Source organism: Amphibalanus amphitrite, unplaced genomic scaffold, assembly GCF_019059575.1.
Source record: "Amphibalanus amphitrite isolate SeventyFive unplaced genomic scaffold, NRLGWU_Aamphi_draft 000225F_arrow, whole genome shotgun sequence".
In the NCBI taxonomy this organism is placed as follows: Eukaryota; Metazoa; Arthropoda; class Thecostraca; order Balanomorpha; family Balanidae; genus Amphibalanus; species Amphibalanus amphitrite.
This window is the reverse complement of record NW_024881720.1, coordinates 160173-173819: the sequence shown is the minus strand read 5'-3', so window position 1 is coordinate 173819 and position 13647 is coordinate 160173.

The following is a 13647-nucleotide window of genomic DNA, read 5'->3' as shown; positions in this document are numbered from 1 at the left end:
CATTATGGTCAATATAGCACCATATCATTGCCATCACATTTAAAGGGACCCTCCCACCTTAACATTAGATTTGAGTTGAGATAGCCAAAATGGGGTCCCTGGCTCACAATTACCGGTTTCGGCACTCACAACATCGAGAAATGCCTTAAATCAGAAATATTGAATTTCAAAATTGCAGGATTTTGATTCAGAGGGGCTAATGCTTAGGAATACCCCTCTGAATGTGTGACGTCAGCGCAAATATCTAACGATTTTTAAATGTTTGACTAAAACGTTTTGCAGCACGCGGTGGTATATGCTATTTGCGCGCAACATCTGCCGCAAACGCCGCACTTCTAAAATAAAGTCGCTAGAAACAGCGGAGATCCCAAAAAAGTAAACAAAAGTAAAAGTCTAATATCTTGAAAACCGGTGAATATTTTTCAGTGAAATTTGGTAGATATTCGTTTTCGCTCTTTCTGAACCGAGCGACATCACTTTCATGCCAATTCATAAACTTTTTTGAAGGTGGGAGGGTCCCTTTAACTGAAGCCACGCTACACGCATCAGAATTCACTCAACCCATTCTCAGCACTGAACAGCATTTATTGGAGCTTACCGCACGGATGAACCGCTGCACTACAACCTCTTGCCGGCAGCCACCAGGCACGCCGCGGAGGTACTCGGCATAGCGGTCAAACACTGCCGGGACCTGCTCCCCTCCGGCAGCACTAGTTCAACTCCGTTATAGGCTTCCTGGAACTGAAAAAAATGCGATTGTTAGTACTGATAATGTCAGTTTCTATTCCAAAAAGTACTTGTTTTCATTCATACCAACAACCAAAAATATGAAATACCTCGGGGCAGGTCCGGCTGACGAAGTGTTTATCCAGATGCTCTGGCAGGTTTATTACCACAGACGCGCAGACCCGCACGCTGCAGCGCCAGCGGCGTCTTGGGCGCGACGGAGAGGACTCCGGTGCCGCCACGCCCATCTTGCTCATCCGGCGCATCCTTTTCGCTTGTTCGCATGCCTCATGAGCAAACTGGAACAATTCAACGACCGTGCTTAGTTCAAGTGTCAGTCTGACGCCGTCTGTCATTTTGCTAAAAGTAAGCAATAGCATATGTTCACAGCTAGCTGTTGTTATTTACCTCCGGATGCCACCGCTGGATGTGTCGGGGCAGGTTGACGTACGTGTTGTGCTCTGCACAACTGCCCAAATGGCAGGCGTACCGGTTCCTGCTGTTCGGCGTCCTAGGCCGGCCGCGCCTTGGTTTGCCTGTAAATGAAAGTACAGAAAAAAATGTTTGCGGAACTTCCTTTGAATCCATATGTTTATTTGAAGGAATGCAAACTTAACCTCTGCATATCAACATAATAATTTCATTTACCGGCCCTGGATGGACGGGACACCGTTGAAGATGGGCCCGGAACCGGATCGGCAGGTGAGTCCAGGTCCGGGCCGGTAGACGGGCCCGGATCGGCAGACGGGTCCGGGTCGGCAAAAGGGTCCGGCAACGATGCGTCGCTCCCCGGCACCCATTCGTCCTCTTCAGCGGAATCAGAGGTGTCACCCATCGGCGTGTCCCTGGAGCCACTCAGAGGTGTCACCCATCGGCGTGTCCCTGGAGCCACTCAGAGGTGGACCCTCTGTCGGAGAAAATACGCAGTTTTGATCATCAAAAGAAGTCTTTTACCAAAAACACAACTATAAATTTGATTGCTATAAATATAAACACAACTGATAAGAATCTATAGAAAAGCTTACCGTACTCCATCCAGCCGCCACACTCAGAGAGAGTCGGAGAGTATCGAGTGGGCTGGAGAGTGTCGACCTCGTCGTCCTCGTCAGCGACGACTCCTGGCTGCTGACTGTCTCCGGCTCAAACAGTCATAATTTATGTCAGATTCTTCATTCTAAACAGAAATATACCATTCTAAGTGCCATGCCGGTATCACTCGGGACCGTTAAGTAGCAATCTGCCAAACCCGCGAGTTGCTGGGGGGGGGGGGGCGTTTAACGCCCCCACTTTTTTCGCCGGGCCATAGCATAAAAACGGCGCGCCGCAGGCGCGCCAAATTTTGGGTACCTGTAGGGAATCGATTGAAGTGTATTGTGCCAAGGTTTAAAAAAAAAAATCGGTCGGAAAATTTTTGAGATATCGAGGTTTTAGTGACGTCATGATTTCTGACTTTTCGACCAAAAACGGCATATGTTAAAAAAATCATATAAAATCACAGAATAGACATACAGACATGCCGTAAACGCCATTAGACTGCCAATACCATGAACAATCAAATGGCTATCTTCGATTATTGATTATCGTTCCTTATTTTCCAAAATCTTGAACTGAATCTTGGCAATTTCTCGTGACTACTTTACGACCATGATACATGCATTTCTTAAATTGAACTTTTTGAGCCAAACACGTACACATATAATAAAATGAATGTCACCATCGTGTTCTACGCCCCAAATTACCCATAAAACATGTGTCACAGGTTGCGTATATCAGTTTTGATTTTCGGGGGTATGTGCTAGAGGTGTCAATCGGAACCGAAAATTTTGGAATTCCGAAAATTTCCGAATTCCGATTCGGAAATCGGACGGACAAGTGACAAACACATCGGACATATTCGGAAAACTAGTTGAAAATTACAAATTTCATAAAAAAGTTAAAGTTCAAACTTATTTCCATTATAAATATGCAAATTGCAAAACATGTCATCAAAATTGGCAGGGGATAGGTGGTTCATACATCATTCATAATTATAGTGCAGGTTGAACATAAACATAATTGCATGTAGCAGGTAGCTCTGAGTCAAATATATACCTACCTATACTGTGCCAACTTGTAACTCTAAATTTGAAAATGTGTTTACAAATGGCAATAGCCAATAGGTGACATTGTTGTCAGCAAGTCCATCATTAGATAACACAGGTAATAGGTATGAATATGATGTACAATCATTGACCTGTGGGAAGCACTAGACACCAAAGCAGTAAAGGAGGAAACCCAAAAATAGATTTGCCTCCCTTGAAAGTTAACAGAAAAGAGGCTGAAGAAAATTGTAAATATCAAGGTGTGCCAAGTAGCACAAGAATCTTACCTAGAACTTCCTATCATAAAATCATCCCCTTCCACCCCTTAACCCCAAAAATATCCGTGCCGAAATATCCAATACAATGCTACAAAGTATGCCGATAGTCTATCCAAATAAACTGTTACCAAAAGCAACCAAAAGATGATGAAATGCGGCGAAAGCGTCATAAATGTCACCTAAGGAAAGATGGCCCCCGGATGACAATCAGAGGACACAAAAAATGACGTCTAAAATAATAAATACAGTCAGTTTGCTTAACAATTGAAGAATTTTCAAAAAACTATAATATTTTGCAAAGCATATTGAATTAAAATTAAACAATTAATGGTTAATGCGCTTAAATAGGACAAATTATCTGATAATGACGTCATATAATTGATTTACTTTTACATCATCGACTCAAAGCCGGCTACCATGTTCCATTCTACCGAGAATGGTAGCATGTAATATGTTTTCCATTCTACTAAGGATTAGAACTTCTTTTTGCTTGTGAATTTCAGTGAATTTGTGTTAAATCATAGCAAGTATCTTTATTTTTGTGATCGCTTATTTTGTTTCGATATTCAGAGATGTGTGGCTCAGTGAAGAGCAGTTTCTTCTTACATGAACTTGAACTACTTTGCTTTTGCAAGAAGTGTTCTACTTTACATGTCAGCCAGTGTGATATAAGATGAAGATAGGCATTATTGTAAGTGACTAGCTTCTTGCAATATTGCTGCATTAATTCATCATCAAGTGGCTTAGTGTCAAAGGGATGCGCCAAAAAGTCAATATTTGAGAACGCAAGTTTGAGGGATAAGGCAATGTTTTGCATTATTCCTGCTTACTCAGCTTCAGTTGTAGGCTGTAGCACATTTTGAAGCAGAATAGGCTTGTCTCAATATGCTGTGTTTGTGTTGTATATCAGATTAGGCCTTTTGCCCAAATGCCCATTCCCTACTCCATATGATATTGCTTCAACATTTTTAGTTGCCAATATTTTGCTCTCAAAACCAGATTGAGATGGCGGATATCTGTTATTTAGTTATGATGTGGTACAATAACATATACCTAATATAGATCAATTCCCCCATCCTCTCTTTCCATATCCAGCTTTCGGACAGTTTTCGGACAAATCCATGCCTTGGACATTTTTCGGACAAAAGTGAGCTAGGATTTTGGACATTGGACGGACATCGGACAAGAAATTTCTGAAATTGACACCTCTAGTATGTGCCTACCCGGTTGACCTGACCTTGACCCTGACCTATGCTTGACTGACCCCTACATGGAGCTGGCACTCTGGTAGGCCTTATATGATGGATTGTGCACCGTTTTGACAGAGTTTATGACGAGAGGCGTCCGTTGCGAAGTCCTGAAGTCCATGCTACTGAAAGCCCGATTTCAGGTGTTTGACCTGACATTGACCCGACCTGTGACCTCAAAATTCAACTTTAAAGTACTCATCTGAAGCGTCTCGTCGAGTTCTTTCGTTTGCCGCCTCGTGCGTTTCGCTGCGCCTATTGGTTCTCGAGTTATCGGCTGGGGGCGTCTAACGCCCCCCCCCCCCCCAGCAAACGGTGGGTGGCGAAATACCCCAGCAACTGCCGGGTTAAGTAGCAGTCCGCCATCACCCTGAAAGTTTAAGTAGCAATCTGCCATCTGAAGTAACAATCTGATATCACCCTGTTAGTTTAAGTAGCAATCTGCCACCTTAAGTAGCAATCTATCACCCGGAAAGGTGGATTCAAATTTAAAACTATGAATCAACTTACCATCGACGGTTTGGCCGCCTAGGGCCGACATTTCGGTTGGAGGAGCTAGTTCGTGAGCCCCCTCCTGGTCTTCCGCGAGCCAGGTGTGGATCTCCTCGCTCTTGTGCAGATCCCTCTTCTTTTTCTTCTGTTTCTCGTCCTTCAACTTCGTGCTTTCCTCCTCGGCTGCTTCAGTTCCATCTGCAATAGAGATATGTGCTGTTAGTTATCGTAAAAAGGGATTGGATATTACGTTGACAATTAGTCATTGCCATTGCTATTCAAATTTACCCGAGGAGCTAGCTCGTGAGCCCCCTCCTCGTCTTCCCAGAGCCAGGTGCGGATCTCATCCATCATGACCACATCCTTTTTCTTTTTCTTCATCTTCCTGCTTTCCCCCTCGGATGCTTCAGTTCCATCTGCAACAGAGATTTGTTCTGATTTGTTCTGTTAGTTTTGTAAGAAGGGATTGGAGCTTACGTGGTCAAATAGTCGTAAACCCTTACATGGCCTTTGTGGTTCGAAGGGGAACAACGTGCACTTCAAAGGTGCTGCAGGCCAAATCAAAGAAACAATTAGCATTTGTAACTACCAGTCGACAGGGAATTGATAAAACTACGATTTGTTAAGAAAAAAAATGATCAACCTTCTTGAACTATCCACCAGATCAGTCCCACGCACAAGGGGGAAAAGCTCAAATTATTGAGCGCTCAAAATATTGAGCCTGTGACGTCAGAGGCTCCCATAGGCGTAATGCTGAGGGCTAAAAAAATTGAGCCGTTTCAGGAACACGTTTTGCAAAAGCAACTCGCAACACCTAGGGAGAAATGGCAACACCCTAGCAGAATCACTAATGATGCAAAACAGATTAGGCTTTCATATTTTTCACTGTTCAAGCTTCAATGATTGGGGGAACACCAATTTATAGGTCGAAATCTTACGGCATACCAGGATGACTTAAAAACAGGCCAATATTTAAATCGAAATAAAAGTTATTTTTTGTCCATTCACGTTTTTTACTAGGGTTCTGTTGGAAAGAGCATTTTTCATACTACCCAAAATGATTGCGACTCAATTTCACATTACTCATATCGGAGAATATTTTTCATTTGGCGGCGCCGTTTGTTTATTTCGTCGCGACGTCTCCGGTCGCGTGGTTGTCGTCGTCCTCGTGTTGAAGGTAAGTTTTTATCGTTTTAGTTATATTAAGATGTTAAAAGGTACACTGAAAAGTTTGAATATGCTGTGATTTTAAATTTGGAAACACTTAAACGTCAATCAATTCACGTTTTCCTCGATTTGCGTGCAGATAAGTAACTGTCGACGAAAGTGGCGCCATCCGATATGATGTTTTGAAGGAAGGAGACACAACATATTTACGTGAAAATTTTTGTTTTTTAGTGGTCAAAGCTTCAAAGAGGCTGTGAATGTTTTCTTCACACAATTTTTCATTAGGTATGATGAGGTAAAAGGTAGTTTCAGTCTTAACTTTCATATAATTGACATTAAAACATATGATAGTCCACTCCTATCAGTGATTGAGTACCTTGATATTTGGCATTTCTTATTAATTTGAATGTATTCTCTATCCATATGTCCTGATAGTAAGTGACAATACTCTGCCAATATGTTTCCATAGTTTTCACATTCATTTTCCAGTCCTTTACATAACATCACAATTTATAATCAACAAAACTCAACTCCTTCGTTGCTTCACAACACTGACAGCATGAGAGACTGACAGTCAACTATTGTGTGTGTGAATGCTGAAACAGGATAGCCACTTTGCTGACTGGCTCATATGAAATAAGATAAAAATGATTCTTTATAGCATTTCCATCTGGAGGATCGGAGTCAACGGAAAAGGAAGGCCACTTTCAAGCCTCAAGGTCTAGGCCGCCAGACGCCAGTCGACAGTCACCACCAAATTTATAATAGATTAATTCATTATTATACTTTGAGACCCTTAGGTCACTGGATCTGCATCACATTTTCAGTTTCAATATAGTAAAGGTTTTTATTTGTATGATGTGAAATATTTTCCTGAATCATTATTTAATTATCCCTAGGTACCTGGTAGAGGTTTCGGATTTAATGCTCATTGTTGGTGTGCAGTCAGGATTTTTTGACAGGTCCAGATAAGGAATCCTGAGCAATTTTATAGTAAAGTGGTCTCCTTATAATCACCACACATTTTATCAAAAGCATTTGCAGAATTCATTCAATGAAGAATTTTATCAATGTTGCACCCATTTCTTAGACGACCTAGGCTGCATCTTTTTTAGTTCCTGTTGTATGACATATTTTCCATTTTGTTCTACTGCATAAAGAAAAAATCGTTTGAGATCACCAAACAGCTTTTCTTTTTCTGGCAGGTCTGCACAACCAAGCGGTCGCTGGCGAGGACGTCAGACGTCCCTGTGGTAAGGTCATCTGCTCAGCCTTTGTGGAGATCAGCAAGACGTCACCAAGATGAAGACTTCGCTGGAGCAGAAGCTGCTGACCCGTGTCCGATCGGGCAGGTCATGCTCGACGGCACGAGCCACAACTTGAACGACTCGGTGACATCAACAACATGATGGAGCAGGTGAATGAGTTTGGCGACGTGTTGTGCAACTGCAAGAAGGGTTGTCTGCGTGTTCTGGCCGGCGGAGCGGCGACGCTGCGCAGTCTGTGCTGGCGGTGAGCAGCTGGCCGTGGTGACCGCGCGCGCCCACATGCGCCGACAACCTGTGCGGCTTCGACGGCCCCGGGACAGCCCGATGCCGCCCACTATGCGACGCCGACCGCGCACTGTCCGCACGGCCACATGGAGGTGTGCCCGCGCCTTTTGCCCGCACGCCGCTACCTCGCAGCTGGTCTGCAACCACGCCGTCGCCGCCTGTAGCCCGATAACAAAACGGCTGTCTGATAATGCAGCGTGTTCTTTGTGATGTTGCTACTGTGATGGTTGCTACTCCTGGTCTGAGACTCGATGTTTCCATTCGTCCTTTACATGTTAAGGATTTGATAATGATTAGCTTAGTCCGAGCTTAGGTCGTTTATATCATTTGTTACATGGCATATTTTGGATCAAAGCAGTACGACACTGCCTCCTGCTTTTGTGATGTATGCTGGCAAGACGCAGGTTCCGGTCGCAGGTCACCCGGTTCCAATGTGGTCGGGCTGGCATGCGATAATGTGATGTTGTTTTGCTCGTCTCTGTGTTCCACACTTGATGATGTTTGTGAATCTAACCCACATTGCATAGTATTTTTGTTTGTTTGCGGCCGATGGCCTTGTAAGTTGTAACCGTGGCAATACAGTTTTTCCTGCTATAATTCTCCAATATTCAAGCGTGGGTGGATATCTTTCTGTATTCACGTATTCCCTTCTCCCAGTACAGTCAGAGAATATCAATACAGTATTCATACTGATTATTCAAGCCCTGTATAATTATTTGAGGTGTGCCGAATCCGAAAGGCGACCGATAAAACTACTAGCGGAAGATGTGACATGATGCCATGGGTTTGTGAAAAGTTTAGGTACCACGTAGCATTCAACTTCCTGCATTTCTGTTTCAACTCAGTTTAACGTATTTCAACGAACATAACATCAGAAATGGCAGCCAGTACCGGCTTCACCTGTCACGGAGAACGCTCAAAAAATTGAGTGTAGATGCTGGCCGGCACTCAACTTTTTGAGCGCCAGCTGACTGTCATCTGTCGTGGCGCTCAATTTATTGAGTATCGCGGTCCCGAACGACAAGTGGCGCTCAAAAAGTTGAGCGTCTTTAGGGCATTTCTTTCCAAAAACACCGATATAAATTATCACGGCGAGTGTTCGAGAAGAAACCTTGTTGCTCTCTCTTGCCATTGATACCTTATTTGGATACGATATTTGCCGTAGTGTGACGCTAAAGGCATTTTAAAATACCATCGTTTCGCCTATTCCTTCATAATGGGGCCCGCTCAATTTTTTGAGCGCTCAATTTTTTTAGCTTTTCCCCCTTGTGCGTCGGACTGAGATGGCTCAAACTTTGTACAAGTTTAGCGCCACCTAGCGGCAAGACAGAGAAATCAATCAACTTGAAATTTCGAAATCTTTTAGCTACTATCGACTGTTTTCATATTAATTCTCCTATCTGTCCTAGTTTAGGAACAGGAAGCTGCTGAGTTTGTCCCTGCATGGAGCCATCAGCCATGACCCTTAAAGGGACTATCCCACCTTCTAAAATGTTGTTAAAACCAGTTAAATTGTGCCCGACTTTATAGATTGGATGACCAGGAACACGGTTCTGGCATTTATTTTTCATTAAACATCTTAGGCTTCCCATATTCCAAACACAAACTCAAATATGTGACGTCACAGCCCAAAATTACCTCCTTCCCCAGGCCACATTACTGTCATAAAGCTGATTATTTTTACTCTGTAGGCACCACAACAAAGTTCAGACCAAGTTTTAAGCGATTTTTCAACGAACAAACCCATTTAAATCAGAATGACTAAACGAGGTGACGTCACACTAACGGTCGCTCCATGTTGAAGATAGGGCCTTGCGCAAGGCCCATTTTCAAATGCAGGGAACGAATTTCTTCAACACCAAGAGGCCGCGGGGGTTGCAACCTAGATGGATAGTGGTTTCCGAACCTCGCCGCAAACTTGGTTATCTCAACTCAAACCCCATGTTAAAGGTGGGATAGTCCCTTTAAGTCGTCTTAGTGGTTCGAAGGGAGAACAGAGGTGCCTTTTCCAAGGTGCTGGAAGCCAAGTAAATGAAACGATTTACAAGTTCTTGCCACTAGTCGACAGGGAATGGATATGGCTAGGTTTTGTTTGGAATATGATCAAACTTCTGGAACTCTCCATCAGATGGCGCAAACTTTGTACAAGTTCAGCGCCACCTAGCGGCAAGACAGAGAAAGAAACCAACTTGAAATTTCGAAATAGTTTAGCTACGTCCATTGTCTATCGACTGTTACCATATGCAATCTCCTATCTGTCCTAGTTTAGGAACAGGAAGCTGCTGAGTTTGTTCATGCATGGAACCATCACCCTAAAGTGGTCTTAGTGGTTCGAACGGGGAACAGGGGTGTCTTTCCAAAGTGCTGGAAGCCAAGCCAATGAAACGATTTACAAGTTCTAACTACTAGTCGACAGGGAATGGATATAGCTAGGATTTGATAGGAAGAGATTTTGATCAAACTTTTGGAACTCTCCACCAGATGGCGCACGGACCAGCAGCAGGGTTCCACACACGCCTCATGCGATGACCCCCTAAACCAATGGTTTGAAGGCCCCCACAACGGCGCCTATGAGGGCCCTCACCGGCGGCTGTGAAGGCCCCACACCGGTGCCTAGCTGAGAGCCCCACACTGCCACCTGAGTGCAACTGAAGCCAGTGCTTCTTAAGGCCATATATCGGCGGCTTTGGGGGCTCAACGCCGGACTGCCTCTGACGGCCTTAGACGGGACCTGCGCATCGGACGGCCACTCACCGGTGACTTTTGATCACACCGGTACCTGTGAGGGCCCACACCAGTGCCTCCAAAGGCTTCATAACCGGCGGCCCTGAGGGCCCTACACGGGTGATTTTGAGGGGCCTACCGGAAGCACCACACAATCCCTTAAAGAGACCCTCCCACCTTAACATTAGTTTTGAGTTGAGATAGCCAAGTTTGCGGCCAGGCTCAGAAACCACCATTTATCCTGGTCGCAACCCCCGCAGCTTTATGGTGTTCAAGAAATTTCTTCCCTTTACTTGCAGGGTGGGACCAGCGTGGTCCCTATCTCTTAACCATTACGGGAATCTGATGACGTCATCAGGCTTTCGAACGTCCGTTAAATGTTTGACTAAAACGTTTTGTAGCACGCGGTGGTATATGCTGCTTGGCGCGCAACAAATGCCGCACTTTCAAATAAAGTCGCTAGGAACAGCGGAGATCCCAAAAAGTAAACAAAAGTAAAAGTCTAATATCTTGAAAACCGGTGAATATTTTTCGATGAAATTTGGTAGATATTCGTTTTTGCTCTTTCTGAACCGAGCGACATCACTTTCATGCCAATTCATTAACTTTTTTGAAGGTGGGAGGTTCCCTTTAAGTCTCGCTGAGCTTCTATCCCAATCCCATACCGGCTTCTATCCCAATTCCGGCTCAACTAATTAGCAACTAATTAGCAAAACGGCTGCAGTAACTAGTCGATATAGGTAGTAAGCAGATGCAGAGATGCAGGTGGATTGATGACCGGCAAGTTTTTGTGTTTTGCGAGGGTGAAGGGTCGAAGTCGGCTGCTAAGTGGTGAGCGAATTTTATCAGATGCCGGTTCACCATGACCTTTGTCCGGGTCCTCGTACCCTGGCGCACTCTTGGAGAGCCGAATCACAGCAAAAATCCATTCACCACTGTATCTATACGGCTTACGCTTTTCTGAAAACGTCTGCGTTTGGCCTTTTACGGGCCCGGCCGGCCGGCCCCGATTGGCGGTCCTCCAGTGACGTCACTGGTAGTGTTAAGCTGATTGGCGAATAATACACGGGCGGTCCCGGGATGACAGCCCCCTGCCATCATTCGCCGTGCTGTCATCGCCAGCGCGCTAGTAAGCGAGAGAAGAGCCTTCACCTACAAAGGACATGCGCGTAGCTGTACCCATCGCCACGGCTGATCGTCTGCGCGCCGGCGCTGGTTTGCGTCCAAACAGCACTAACGTCGGTTTGCCGTCGTGGTGGCAGAAACGAGAAGACTGGCACTTTCGCACGGCCCCCGGTCAACAGATATGGCAGCACAAATCTAGTGGAATATAAAAATTCTGCTAGGTCCATAGACTTAGCAGTTATATAATCTATGTTAAATCGGTCATATTTAAGGCTTATTTGTAGATAATTGCAAACAGATAATGGAAAAAACGAGATGCTATCTTGTAGGAAATTTCATCTTCTGTTTCCCACTTTTGAAGTGTTTTTCGATTTGAGGCACGCAAATCATGTTCCCAAGAGAATGAAGGTAACCGTGTTTCACATTAAACCGAATGGCAAAAATCGATTTTTTGGCGAAATTGGCCATATTCAGGAACGAATCATTAGGAATCTAGACAGTAATAAGAAAATCTCGAGATGCTATCTTGTAGGGAATTTCATCTTCTATTTCCGACTTTTAAAGTGTTTTTCGATTTGAGGTACGCAAATCGTGTTCCCAAGAAAGTGAAGTTAACCATGTTCTACAGTGAGTCAATGACATATTTCTAATTTTGAGGGATTATTTCTTTGCTAATATTTGTCATACAGTTCAGTGCGATAGTTCATTGCAAAGCTGATCACTGCCTCTGACATCGGTCTCTGTACTCTTTTTTGATTGCATAGCGGGAAATCCTGTTCCCAAGCAACTGAATGTTAGCCTATTTCCTCTTGCTGGGTTCGAATCCCACGAACTGTGTGTGATATGAAACGGTGATTAGGATAAGATCTAACAAAAACCGAAGCTAAGTTGGAACGGGACATTCGATTGACAAGCCGTCTTCTTTACTGAATGTCACTTGGACGTAAAAGTTCTATGGTGTGATGGACACCATGCGTTCTTGCCAACCACCGCACGTGGCGCGTGGTAAAGCGCATTACGGTGGTAAAGTTTGACATTAAAAAAACAAAAACAAATGTAACCTCAATAACGACACAACGGTTGGGCCGATTGAATTGAAACTCGGTACACAGTTAGGTCTCCATCAGATAATTCATCTGCATGTGTTAAAGGGACCCTCCCACCTTCAAAAAAGTTAATGAATTGGCATGAAAGTGATGTCGCTCGGTTCAGAAAGAGCAAAAACGAATATCTACCAAATTTCATCGAAAAATATTCACCGGTTTTCAAGATATTAGACTTTTACTTTTGTTTACTTTTTGGGATCTCCGCTGTTCCTAGCGACTTTATTTGAAAGTGCGGCATTTGTTGCGCGCAAAGCAGCATATACCACCGCGTGCTACAAAACGTTTTAGTCAAACATTTAACGGACGTTCGAAAGCCTGATGACGTCATCAGATTCCCGTAATGGTTAAGAGATAGGGACCACGCTGGTCCCACCCTGCAAGTAAAGGGAAGAAATTTCTTGAACACCATAAAGCTGCGGGGGTTGCGACCAAGATAAATGGTGGTTTCTGAGCCTGGCCGCAAACTTGGCTATCTCAACTCAAAACTAATGTTAAGGTGGGAGGGTCCCTTTAAAGGGAGATAATGACCTTTTTCCACAAAATCTGAGTTAGGATCATTTTCTGACAAAACACAACAAGTTATAATGTAAATTAAAACCATTTTGCTCAATGCGGTACCTTGCCGCAAATATCTCAACTTGAAGTCACGTTAGCGGGGAGCGCTGAAAATGACCGTTGAATAAGTACTTACATCACTTTTTGGTACTTGCATGTAATTTTGTAAAATGAGCGTATTCCTTACATTTGATCTTCATCACATCTAGTTAGTTAATGGTCGTCTATAGTGCCTTCAAAAGATATTCATGGTTTGGGGGTGGTTTATGTCTAAATTTACGCAACTATTTTTCCTGTTCATCATCTGAGGCCATATGCTGCTATTTTAGTAGCAACGACTCAATTTTGAATCGGTCCCGCCGACTGCACAATAAAAGAAGATAGATACAACACTTTTGCGGCATCACTGAAAAACTTATGCAGTACTGTTATCAAAATTCTCACAACACCGTTCGACAAACCTGAAGTCTTTTTGAAATAAATATGCTTGTATTTTTCGCTTCAGGCTCTGAGGCCAAAATAATGAATTTCGTAGTCGCAATCGCAAGATTTGGCTGCGTTTCTGGCGCATGCCGTTCATTTGTGGCGCAAAA